Source organism: Eulemur rufifrons, chromosome 3, assembly GCF_041146395.1.
Source record: "Eulemur rufifrons isolate Redbay chromosome 3, OSU_ERuf_1, whole genome shotgun sequence".
NCBI classification, from domain to species: Eukaryota; Metazoa; Chordata; class Mammalia; order Primates; family Lemuridae; genus Eulemur; species Eulemur rufifrons.
The window spans coordinates 59,161,850-59,175,178 of NC_090985.1; positions in this window are offsets into that span (position 1 = coordinate 59,161,850).

Sequence of the window (13,329 nt, forward strand, 5' to 3'; positions counted from 1 at the left end):
ACAAGGGCTCAATTTTTTTTCCTCCTGTGTTCTGTATAAAATAGTCACCAATCCTGCCACAGCCCAGAGCATATTTTAAAATTAGTCAAGGCCAATTTGTAAGCTGCAGTCAGATTACTTGTGGTCAGACCTCAATTGGAAAGTGAAACTGAATGACTTGGGAAACTATCAACTATCCATAGGCTCTAGATGCAGATGCAAGAATTGTTGAGACTTTCCAGCCTTGGTAGCATCATTTAAATGATTATTACATAATCTTCATTAGGGGAGAACACTTAATTTTGGATGCAGGTGCATCATCATCACTGCATGGGGGCCTGCAACGTGTTAGACAACTACCTGATGCTGTGTGCTAACAGATAGTCCTACACATTCCTGTAGGAGGAGGCCAAGAAATAAATTGCTCAACTATGTCATTTATCACAAAGGAAATTACATTGGTAGATTTGAAATACATATAGTCTTAAAGTAATGGTTGAAACTAAGCACTTGGAAAATGGCTAGACTTGGGTCCTTTCTGAATGTGAAACTGCATTAATAAAATACTTTTATGTTACTTAACAGTCACAATCTTATTCTAGCTCTCTTTAGCAGTCGAGAGACCTAAACAGATTCTAAAAGGATGGCAAACCATGCCCGACAAGCAAGCGTATGTGTCTAGGTTGCAGAAACAAAGTTAAGAGTTACTAACCTAGGTGATGCCATACACCTGAATATTTGACCATATTTGAGTTCATTCCGTGAGATTTCTGAAAGCCCAAACTTAACTAGTTTAATTGTGAAAGACTTGATAGTATTAAATTAACCCCAATTCCAGAACTTAAACCCTATCAGTATTTGCGTAGGTGCTTACATTTTTCTGAAGTTGGATGTTGGTTTGGGCCAGCTGCTCTTGCGAGTGTTTAAGAGACTTCTTAATTTATGTTTGAGGCAAGATTGCAGAATGGGATCCAGATGGATGTAAATAGCATGTACACAGTTCTCAAGATGAAGAATTTAAAAAACATCCATGTACTTGTAAATTTGGGGGCTATGTTCTTTCTAAATGGTAGTTTTCATTTCTAATGCTTTACAATTACCTAAGGGGAACTTGTTTTAAATGTCTACTCTCAAGCGCCCATTTTCAAGGATTCTAATTTTTTAGCTTGGAAACCAGGAATGTGCATTTTTTAGCTAAAACTTCCATCAGCACATTGTCCACATGAGAAGTCTGTAGGGGGAGGTGAACAAAGATGATATTTGAGAAAATAGGATGTGCAAGACTACATTTTGAGCCCCCAAAAGGCTATTTCTAAAGTTCAAAGGATAGTTTGCAAAACCAGTGTGAATCTGCTTGACAGATTATATTTCCCGAAATAGGAGATTAAGGGTAGAAGTTAGTTATCAAAACAAAATTTTCACATTAATAAACTTGGTCTGAGAGCAGATGCTATTTAGAACTTCTACTGTGTTGAGGAAAAAGTTACACACACGATTTTGTGAATTTTTTTAATGAATGCCTTTTGTATTTTTCTTCATGCCATACTTAAAAGTCAACTCCAGATGAATGAAGGACTTAATAGCAAACTAGCATGTTCATAAGATGTAGGTGACTAACTAGCTGACTTTGAGGTATAAGGAGAGCTCTCTTAAAATGGGCAGAGAGTACTAACAAAAGAAAAATGTGTATAAATTCTGAATCTTGATCCAACTACCTGAAATTGAAAAGACAAGACATACATAGAACTGACAAAAGATTGGTATCATGAATATGTAAAGAACTACAAATAAAAGGGGAGACAATCCAAATAGAAAAACAGGTTCTGAACAGGTATTTTCATAGAAGAGGAAATAATACAGCCAATAAATAAATGAAGAGACACTTAATCAGGGAAATGCAAACCAAGACCACAATGTGATATACCACCATTTAGCCATTTGATGGGTATAATTTAAAAGTCTAGACACCAAATGTTCGAGATGGTGTGGATTGAAATCTTTTACACACATTACTTGTGGGAGTTTAGTACATCCCTTCTGAAAACAACTTGGCGTCTTGTGAAGTTGAGCATTCACATCTTTACAACCCAGCAATTCCTTCCTGAGTATATTTCTTAGAATTCTTGAACACGTACGCCAGGAAATCATAAAAGTATCTGCAGCTACACTGTTTGAATTAGCAAAAAACTGGGTACAATCCAAATGTTCTGTGGTCCCCAACCCCCAGGCCACAGACCAGTGTCTGTCCGTAGCCTGTTAGGAACCAGGCCGCACAGCAGGAGGTGAGCAGCGGGCTAGCGAGCAAAGCTTCACCTGTATTTACAGCTGCTCCCCTCCCCATCACTCGCATCATGGCCTGAGATACACTTCCTGTCCCATCAGTGGTGGCATTAGATTCTCACAGAAGCATGAATCCCACTGTAAACTGCACATGCAAGGGATCTAGATTGCTTGCTCCTTACGAGACTCTAATGCCTGATGAGCTGAGGTGGTGATGCTAGTTCTGGGTGTAGCTGCAACTACAGATTATCATTAGCAGAAAGGTTTCCACAATAAATGTAATGCACTTGAAGCACCCCAAAACCATTCCTGCCCCACCGCCCCCCACCCCACCCCCGTCAGTGGAAACCGGTACCTGATGCCAAAAAGGTTGGAGACCTCGAAATGTTCATTAAAAGAATGGATACATAAATTGAGTTTACCCAATGACATAATTAATCACCAGTAGAGAAAATGTATCAACTGTAGCTCAGTAACATGTTTGAGTTTTAATAATATTGAGTGAAAAAACAGTCCCAGTGCCCTATGTACAGTATGATCTTTATAAAATTAAAAAATGAATAAATCGGCCAGTGTGGTGGCTCATGCCTATGATCCTAGCACTTCGGGAGGCTGAGGCAGGAGGATCACTTGAGCCCAAGAGTTCCAGGCTGCAGAAAGCTATTAAGGCGCCCCAGCATCCCCAGCCTGGGTGACAGAACAAGACTGCCTCTAAAATAAAAAAATAAAAAGAAAATCCTGCATAAGCATAGATTCCTTTTTCTACCAAGGAAATGAATCATGAGTACAAAAAGAGATGTTGCCCATAGAGAAGAAGCCAGGGGACAGGCTGGGTGGAGCAGGAGGACATAGCTCAGTGTAAGTCACCAGTAATGTTAAGCAATGTTATAAGTTTGCGGGTGGGTCGGGGGATTCACAGATACTCAGAGAGAAAGAGCCATGTAAAGAACAGGGATGACACAAGGATTACAATTAATCCAGAGGTCACAGAGGGCATCAGAGGTCACAGAAAGAAAGGAAAAGAACTAGATGGAAACAAAGCACAGTGGTCCAAAAATTAGTCAACAGCTTGAGTGCTAAAAATAAGATTGACAGAGAAAATATGGGGAGATAGTCATCCAATTTGTTTAAATGACAGGAAATGGAACATACAAAACTGTCAGTAGGGATTGAAAAATTGTTACCCTATTCATTACACCCTGAAATTGTTTCCACTTAACTCCGAAGGAGCAGGCAGCAAGAGCCAGAAGTTTTCAAGGACTTTTGGTAGCACATAGTGAGTCTTTATTCTTGTGGGGCCTAAAGAACTTTATGGCGTATCAGCCAAACCCCTTCAGAGAATTCAGCCTGTCTTAAGTTCCCCACTTCTTAACCTTTAGAGGAAATGAGTTACATTCAACCTACTGAGGCATCTCCTATCACACCCTTTTATGGACAAATCTTAAGATTTCCAATATTTTTTCTCACGTTTCCCTGGGATTTTTCAAGTGTTCTTTATTTAACTGAATTGGTTTTTGTAGGAAAAGTCTGCTGACTTGAGAGAGTTAAAAATACAGATTTTACTTATGATCTGTAAACAGTATACATCGAATGGAAACATGGTTGTTGGCTTTTAATTTTTTTTGTTTCCCAGGATTTGCAAGAGAGGTATCCAGAAAGCCATTTTTGGAGAGCTCAGTCCTTCCTTAGAGGGTCTTTATATAATGGATCAAAGTTGAAGAGCTCCAAAAATTGGAAATGAGAGAATTTCTTTGGAAAAAGCTTTAGAGTGCCAGTCATTTCCCCCATCATCACCTGCCCACCCAGTGAAGGAAAGAAGAAGGTTCTCCACTGGGACCACTTTACAAACTGTTCTGGAATGTAAGCTGCATGGATGGCATAGAGGGTGATGCCAGGCTCACGGGAAAGTCTCGAGTCAAGAGGTGTTGGCTAGCTGACTGCTGAACAGGGAGAAGTGACTACCACCAGAAATGGCCTGCTCCCTCAAGGTTTGTGGAAGCCAAGAATGTGGATATGTTTCCAGTAGGCTGGGATTAAGACAGCCTATAGCTATCTTTTTTGGCTTTTTTAGAGACTAGGTCTTGCTCTGTCACCCAGGCTGGAGTGTAATGGCATGATCATAGCTCACTGCAACCTCAAACTCCTGGCCTCAAGCGATCCTCCTGCCTCAGCCTCCCAAAGTGCTGGGATCACAGACATGAGCCACCATGCCTGGCTGCCTATAGTTATCTTAAAAGGAATGTGGTTTGTTTGTTTATTTATTTATGAATGAATGACAGAGTCTCACTCTGTTGCCCAGGCTAGAGTGCCGTGGCCTCAGCCTAGGCCACAGAAACCTCAAACTCCTGGGCTCAAGTGATCTTTCTGCATCAGCCTCCCAAGTAGCTGACACTACAGGCGTGGGCCGCCATGCCTGCTAATTTTTTCTATTTTTAGTAGTGACGAGGTCTGGCTCTTGCTCAGGCTGGTCTTGAACTCTCGAGCTCAAGCTATCCTTCCACCTCAGCCTCCCAGAGTGCTAGGATTACAGGCATGAGCCACTGCTCCTAGCCAGGACCGTGGTTTAAAAGGGCTGCCTGGATGGGGTCCCCACAGCAGTCTGTGAGGGTTGGACCGACAGAAACCAGAGTGTGAGGAGTCGTCAAGCAGGAGTTGGTGGAGCTGGCCCTCGAGAGATAATCAGCGACAGGTCTCCAAAGAATTTGTGGAAGGGACTAATTTGAAAGGTGGCTTGGCCTGGCACGGTGGTTCACGCCTGTACTCCTAGCAGTCTGGGAGGCCGGGACGGGAGGATCGCTTGAGCTAAGGAGTTAGAGCTCAGCCTGAGCAAGAGTGAGACCCCGTCTCTACTAAAAATAGAAAAATTAGCCAGGCATGGTGGCCCGCACCTGTAGTCCCAGCTACCCGGGAGGCTGAGGCAGGAGGATCGCTTGAGCCCAGGAGTTTGAGGTTGCTGTGAGCTAAGCTGACATCACAGCACTCTAGCCTGGGCAACAGAGAGAGACTCTGTCTCAAAACAAAAGTGGCTTAAACATATATCAGGGTCAGAGGGGACAGATTCCAGACAAGTGAGATGTTTCCTGCCCCCACCTCATTGCAACCCCAGTGAAGCCAGCGCAGCCAGGGGTGAGGAAGGAGCAGGCGAGGATGTGCAGATGAGGCTGACCGCCGGCAAGTCCTTCCAGCCCCTGGACCACAAGCAGAGGAGAGGAGCTCCCACAGGAGATGCAGTCGGGGTTCAGAAGGTTACTGTGATTACTATATGGGACTAGATACTTTCCCACTTATGAAACAATCTCAGCTCTCGGTAAAAGAAATGACAAGGATGAGTCTGCAAACAACAAACCGAAGCATTAGCACACCAAAACTTGAGCTAGAAAGCCATCTCAAAGAAACTATAAAACGAATGTGTTGTATATGATTAAGAAAATGAAAGAAAGAATAGAAACCAAATTGAAAAAATAGGATGTTGGAAACAATGAAATATCTCTAGGTGATTGAACAGTCTGGTAGGTAATCTAATTTAGAATTAAACCCCAGCTCAAACTAAGAAAACATATGCCCACTCCCTACTTGATTTCTCTGCTTTCTTTCAAGGGACTTTAAAACAGAATACTAACCATGAAGCATTTCACTTTTCCCAGGAAATAAAATCTTTTCTGCCTAATGACACAAAACAGTAGCTTTACTTTTTCCTAAAGTCATATTTACTCTTTTATTTAAAAACTCAATATCTTGATTGTATCATTTAGCACATTCAAATGTGTTTGATGTGTAATTTTAGGTGATTTGAGGGAAAAGGTCTTTTTTGGGTTGCACATTCTTAACTATAGGAGTGAACATTAAATATTCTGCCAGTTTTTTATTTTTAAAAAATTTTAGATTTACAGAAAAGTTGAAAAAAAGTACAAAGAATTTTTACGTCCCCTTTTACCCAGATTTTCCAAATGTCAACATTTTTCCATACGTTTTATTTTTTCTCTGTGTACATATTTTTCTGAATCATTTGAGAGTAAGTTGCAGATAGATGCCTCTTCAGACTTCAGTGTTTATTTTTTAAATACAGTCTCATATAAAACTATATAATTATCAAAATCAGAAGATTTATACTGATATGATACTATTATCTAATCTACAGACCTTATCCAAACCTACCAGTTGTACCATCAATGTCCTTTGTATCTGCTTCAGGAAAACCCTCAAACTGAGTTTTTCCCCGTGCTCTCACAGTACAAGAATCATCAACGTAGAAAAAGACTTCTGTGATTAAATGTGGTGTGTTTTCCCCACACACCAAACAGCAGACACCAGTGGAGAGTCCTCTGATTCAATTCAGACGCTGTCTACCTGGAGATAGCGTCAGATCCCACAGGGTGAGGGCTCAGTCCCCAAAATTGACCCCACCCCAGACACAAGTCCGGGCCTCTGGAGCTTCTGACTGATCAGCTTCAAGTTGGAGTTCCCACAGTCTCCTCTTTCGGTTCAATTAATTTGCTGGAGTGGCTCACAGAACTCAGGGAAACAGTTACTTACATTTACCGGTTTATTGTAAAGGATATCACAAAGGATACAGACGAGATGTGCAGGGTGAGCTACGGGGGAAGGGGCCCGGAGCTTCCATGCCCTCCCTGGGCGCCACCTGCAGGATTCCCCATGTGTTCACCTATCTGGAAGCCCTCTGAACCCAGCCCTCTTGGGTTTTTATTTATGAACAATCATGTCACCTCCAGGGTATGGGACGGACCCTCTCTGGAATGAGGGTCTCATGACCCACAATCAGAAAGGCGGGAGATTGATATGCTGCCTTCAGGCAGGAGGACAGAGAGACTCTGTTTCCTGAGGCCTAACACGCCCAACATTATAACAAAAGGCTGTAACAAGGCTATGGGAGTTACAAGCCAGGGACTATGGGCGAAAACCAATATATCGACCATAGTAGCAAAAGTAAAAAAAAAATTTTCTTGGGCCCAAGATCCAATCCAGAATCTCTGCTTTTGTTTAGTTGTTATGTCTTTTTAGTCTTTAGTCTCCTTTAATGTGATACAATTTCTCAGTTTTGTCTTTCGTGACCTTGATATTTTGGAAAAGTACAGGCCAGTAAATCTAAGAATGTCCCTCTTTTTTTTTTTTTTTTTTTTTTTTTTTGTTCCCTGACATTTTCTCATTAGTTTCAGGTTATACACTTTATTTCAGGAATGTCACTGAAGTGATGTTGGGTCCTTAGGTGTCATAACAGCAGGCCAATTACTATGCTATTAAAGAAAAATAACTTCTCAGATTAAGAAAGTAAAGGACACATTCAATACTCAAAATTTTCATTATTTATAACTGCTAACAGGAGACCATTTCTACTAGCAACAATTATCTGAATGACCTCTAGCAAGAACTCTTGATGACAAAAAACTGTCCTCAGCTGGAACCTGCATGGACCAGAGGATATTAGGAAGTATCCCCTACCCGTTCAGGGCCATTCTGGAGACACTCTAGCCAAGTGCTGCAGCCAGTGGAGAAGCCGTTTCAGCTCTGGCAGGTGGGAACCATGTCCTGCTCATCATTCTCAGCTCTCAGCATAGAACCGGGCACAGAGCAGACACTTAGCAAGCACTTGTGAATAAATCTTGAACCCCCTTCTGCCTTCTCTGCTTCCTAACAACAAGACTACCTTTCTTGTTTGCAAAAACCTAACATAATCACTTAGAACAGGTACTCAAAAAATGTTTGTTAGGTTAGAGAGAATGACTCTCGCTTGGGTAATTTACTTCCAAGAACTTATTTCCATATAAAGTTTGTTTTGTTCTGCATTTAACAGCTGTTAAATGCAGAACAGCTGTTTTTTAACGTAAAGAAATAATGTCTTGCAGGGTATCAATCACAGTACCACTTAGAGTTATTGGTTAATTTGGCAGGGGCTTAAGGGATAAATGTACCCGGCTTCTAGAGTTCTAGCCCCAAACCAGACAGATGTCTGTCCTGTGATTGGTGGGGTCTGCTCTTGTTCCCAGGCATCACAGGGATCTGGGCTTTTCTGACCTCCAAGAGGACACGTTTTGCTCTTTTCAGCCCACACTCAGAGCGCTATATCTGTCTTCACTTACTTGAAATAGGCCTGATGCTTGTTTCTGGTCCCAGGATTCTGTTAAAACTTGTTCTGTGGTGTGTGGGGCAGGAAATCCCACAGTTGGGTCAGAACCTACGAGGTGATGAGACAGTCTCCTGACAGCCTTCCCGGGGACATAGGAAAGTGAGTGGGACATGGCCTTGTACCATGTCCTTAGAGGCCTCCCTGACCCTGTGTTCTGGGAGGGCCACAAGGCCTTCTGCCAAAACACAGATAAGCTGTGAGTCAAGCCTTTGCTCATATGGATGCGTGCAGGGGTGCTGGGGCGCCATGCGGAGCCGTTCCCTACCCAGAGCCATGTCATCTTGGGCAAGAAGGGACTTGGTTAAATAATGAATAAATCATCCCCTAAAAATATAATAGCTGTTTGGATAGAATTACAATGTACTTTATAGGAAGGGTTTGTTTTTGTTTTTCCTGGAAGTTTATATTTCCATCAGTTGCCAGAAGAGTGACATCTGGTTTTAAACTAACTGGGAGGTCATATTGGGTATAAAATGGGAAATGAGTCTAGTCAGACCTTAAGTGCATGTCCAAGGACAGAGAGACATCAGCAAGGATCAGAAAGTTACAAAACATACTGTGTTAGTGAGGAGAAAAGCGCTCTTGGGCACTACTGTGGGTTGTCACTTAGTAAAACCACCTTGGAGGACAGTTTGGCAACATTCATCCAATTTCAAAAGCACACACCCCTGCAACCCAGCAACCCTACTTCTAGGAAGGTATCTTGCAGAAATACTCATATACTCAAAGTTATTCAATGCAGCTCTGTTTAAATAGCTCATGACTAGAAATTACCTTTATCTCCATCAGTAAAAAGTACATTAAATACCACACAGCCATAAAAAGAAAAATCCTACAAAATATATTGTTAAGTAAAAGAAGACAGACTGAGGGTCAGTGAATATACCAATTGTGTGAAAAAAAAAGAAAAATCAAAAAAGGCAAAAGAAATAGATTTGCTTATATATAAATAAAATGTCTCTGAAAGAATATGCAAGAAACTGACACATTTGGTTGCCTGTTGGAAGAACCAGGTGCTTGGGGATAAAGGTGGGAGGAATATCCTTTTGAAAATTTTGGACGTTAGACCGATGTTTGTAAATTATAAGCACAAGTGGACAAAACAGTAGTTGAAAGGAATTTATTATGTGATGTTAAGCATTCTCCAGGGGCCACTGGAGAGAAGGTCAGGCCTTAGTCTCACTTCCCACTGATGGCTTGTGAGTTTGCACAAGTGACAACTTCCTTGTCCCTGAGCTCAGTTTCCTCATCTGTTAAAAGGATTGTGATAATGGGCTTTGGAATCAGACATTCTCCTGAATAACAAGGAGGCCTGTAAGGAGCTGGGATTCCAAAGACAGAGCCGGGGCTCAGGCAGGTGGCGGCTTTTGCTGTGGCTCTTTTGAGCTTCTGTCATTCATCAGGTGTCCAACTGAAGATGTGAACAAAAAGCAAGAGAGGAAGAAAAGTCCTTACTTATTCGTGTCCTCTCTCTAGTACTGCAGAATCCAAGCTCCTTCACTGCAAAGACTCTTAGCCTGGAAGAAAGAAAAAAGTCCCCTGTGATTTAGCCACCGATGTCCAGGCGACTGTTATTAGACTTTCAGGTAAAAATGGTACAGGGGAAAGTGCCAAAGAACATTCCTTCCCCTCTCACATTTAAAGCACCTGCAGCCCACACTTCACACAGACTTAGCAATCTCATGAATTGAATTCCTTGTAAAACTTAACAAGGACAGACATTAAAACTCCACATTTACATGAGTGCCTGTGTTCACTGGTCCTTTAGGATTGGTGCTATGGTAAGCCTACATTTGTGTAGCACTTTGAATTTTTCAAACATTTTCATGATCAGGATTACTCCTAACTTCTCACAACCACCCTGTGAGGTTGATGGGGTCTATATTATTATTTTTTATTTATTTATTTTGTAGAGATGGGTTTCGCTCTTGCTCAGGCTGGTCTCAAACTCCTGACCTCAAGCCATTGTCCCACCCCAGCCTCCCAGAGTGCTAGGATTACAGGCATGAGCCACTGCGCCTGGCTGATGGGGTTGGTATTAATCTTGCTGTTTTGATATGGAAGAAACTATTCAGATGAGTTAACTGGCTTGTCCCAGATTGAACATCCAAGGCTGGCCAAGCAGAGCTGGAGCCCGGATTGGAAGGAGGAGGGCAGGCCAGGTGAAGGGGAGGGGAACAGAGCCCGGGGGAGTGGAATGAGGGAGACATGTCTGGGTGAACCCAAGGTTTGTGTGTGAAAGTAGAGGGTGACAGGCATGGAGGAGCAGGCAGGGACAGAGCCCAGAGGACATGTGGGGCATTGGATGTTCCAACAGGGGAGTGACTAATATCCCCAAGCTCCAGGAAGGGAAGGGCCCGGTGTTCTGGAGTATTAGGGAGGAAGGCAGCAGAGTTGGTCTCCAGCACCCCTTGCTGTGGTTTCTTCCAACCGAAGGTATGAGCTGATACACACTAAGAAGGCTAAAGATGCCTGATCTCTCAGCTTTATAGGTACTACAACAGAGAAATCCTAGAATGCCTATCCTTCAAGACGCAAAGAAATTATTAATGCACCCCAGATGGTGGGATTTCAGGCAGCAGTGGAGGAGATATTTTGTGTCCTCCCCTCTCATGAACCATTACCACCCTCATACATAGTAAGTTCAGTCTTATGGCTTGACAGGACAAATGGGAACGGGCCTGAATGGAGAAGCTCTGAGGTGACAGAAGGCATCTCTGCCCCTGCTTCTTCCCCAATCTCTTTCTGTTGGGAGAAGCCTGTAGGAAGTCACCGCCAGGAGGAGAGGGAGCACGGCTGCACCAGCTCCGGGCTTCTGCTCGGGCGAAACATCAGGAGAAAGAACTGTCACCTGTCAGGCCTCAGCATCAGAGCAGGAGGTCGTATTCTCCTATCCATTCCTAGTTCACTGAACTATTGAGCCTTAGGGTTGAAGAAAATGATCTAGTCCAACTATCCAGTTGATGTAAGAATTGCATAATTATTCACTCATTAATTCACTCATTCATTAATCGATTTATTCATTATTTGTTTGTTTGATTGGTTGGTTCATTCATTCATTCAACATCTAATGAGTAGCTACCCTGGGCCAGGCACTGTGGAGAAGCTGAGATAAAGGCACAGGACTTCATCATCTGAACAGGGTTCAAGCACAACTGTTATTAAATAATAGAATAAGATAATTTCACCAGGGAAGTGCAGACGAGGGGTTCTACGCTACCACGTGTACCATTTCTTCCAGGTGGTCTTTGGGCCTCTGCCTGGACCTCCAGGGACCTGCATCTGCTGCCTTTGGAGGCTGCTCATTGGTTTGCAGGACCTTCCCACCCTCCACTTACAGACAGAAATGGACCTCCCTGTAGCTTCTGTCCCATAGGTCCTGCTTCTGGGGCACCAGCAGGTTAGGTCTGTTCTTGTTGTTTAGTTTTTGGGTCTCTGCAGGACATACATCTTTTTGGGTTGGAGAAGGCATATCCAGTCTCGTTTCCCCTCATTGATTTATTTAAAAGAAACATTTACAGCCTAATCCCTTGTATTAATCTAAGGCTCCAGTGACTTTTACCTACAGAAATCAAGACTTAGTTACAGCTCGTTAAGTGAGCAAGCAGCATGTAGTTTCCCTTTCTTCTTTTTCACTCTCTAGTTCCCAGTTTCCTTCACAGTCTCGTGGGGATCCTCAGAAGGGAATTCTATCACTAATCTCCCTTTATCTTCTAATGATTACGATTAACTAGAGCAGCTCCAGGAAGAAAGAGATCCCCCAAAATACATTTGTAGGCCAAAGAGGAAGGTAATTGACTGCCTAGAATGCTACATGTCCAAGCTCTTGTCTCCCCACCTGCCCAAAGGGAGCAGCCACTTCTTGATGGGGAAGGCAGCTACTTATCCATCTCCCGGCCTCTCTGCACAGCATGCTGTGGAGATGAGTGAGAACAGGAGGAAAACTCTGGGAAGTGCCGGAGGGCTTCCAAGAGAGAGTGGCTGTCTTCCCCAGAGGGTGCTGCCCCAGTGGTAGTGCAGAGAATGATGGCACATCAATGACAGAAGGAACCCCAGAGATCTTCAAGTCCAACCTCCTCATTTTACAAATGAGGAAACCGAGAACCCAAGAGAGGAAGTGATCTGCTCAAGGTCATGCAGCTGGTGAGTGGAGAGGAGGGAAATGACCGAAGGCAAGACAAGGATTTCCAAGTATTGGAATATACTTGCAGGTATATCACCAATCCTGCTACCCCAGCCGCCTGGTTGCCTTGGATATCAAAAGGTCCCTTTGTAGAGACAATTGCCTTTCAGCTCACACTTGGGCCCTAGAGGACTTGAGCTGCCTTTATTTGTTGGTTGTAGTCCTTTATTTCAAAGCACAGAGCAAAATCTGCCCTGCTCAGTATGGTAGCCACTCATCACATGTGACTATTAAGAGGTTGGAATGTGGCTGGTCCAAAGTGAGATATGTCAGATTTTGAAGACTTACTATGAGAAAAGAATGTAAAATATCTCATTGGTAATGTTTTATATTGAGTATATGTAGAAATGATAATATTTGGGGCATGTAGGGCTAAGTAACATATATTTTAAAAATTAGTTTTGCTTTGTTAATGTGACCACTAGAAAGTTTTAAATTGCACATGTAGCCTGCATTATAGTTCTATTAGACAGCCCTGGTCTAAAAGGTAAAAATCATGATTCTCAGACAAATAAAAAATGAACATGTGTCCAAGATGATAGTATTTAACACATCAATTAGTGAGGGAACCAATGAAATGTTATGACCAGCATAAAGAACCAGCTAAGATATTTATAAGCAATTTAACAATGAAATGTTAGGATACAATTGCTGGGTTGAATCTAAAACTAGTTGATGTCCAACAGGCCATAAATCTTTGGGGTTATTTGTCGACCCAACAAAAATTATCTACATCTCTACTGGA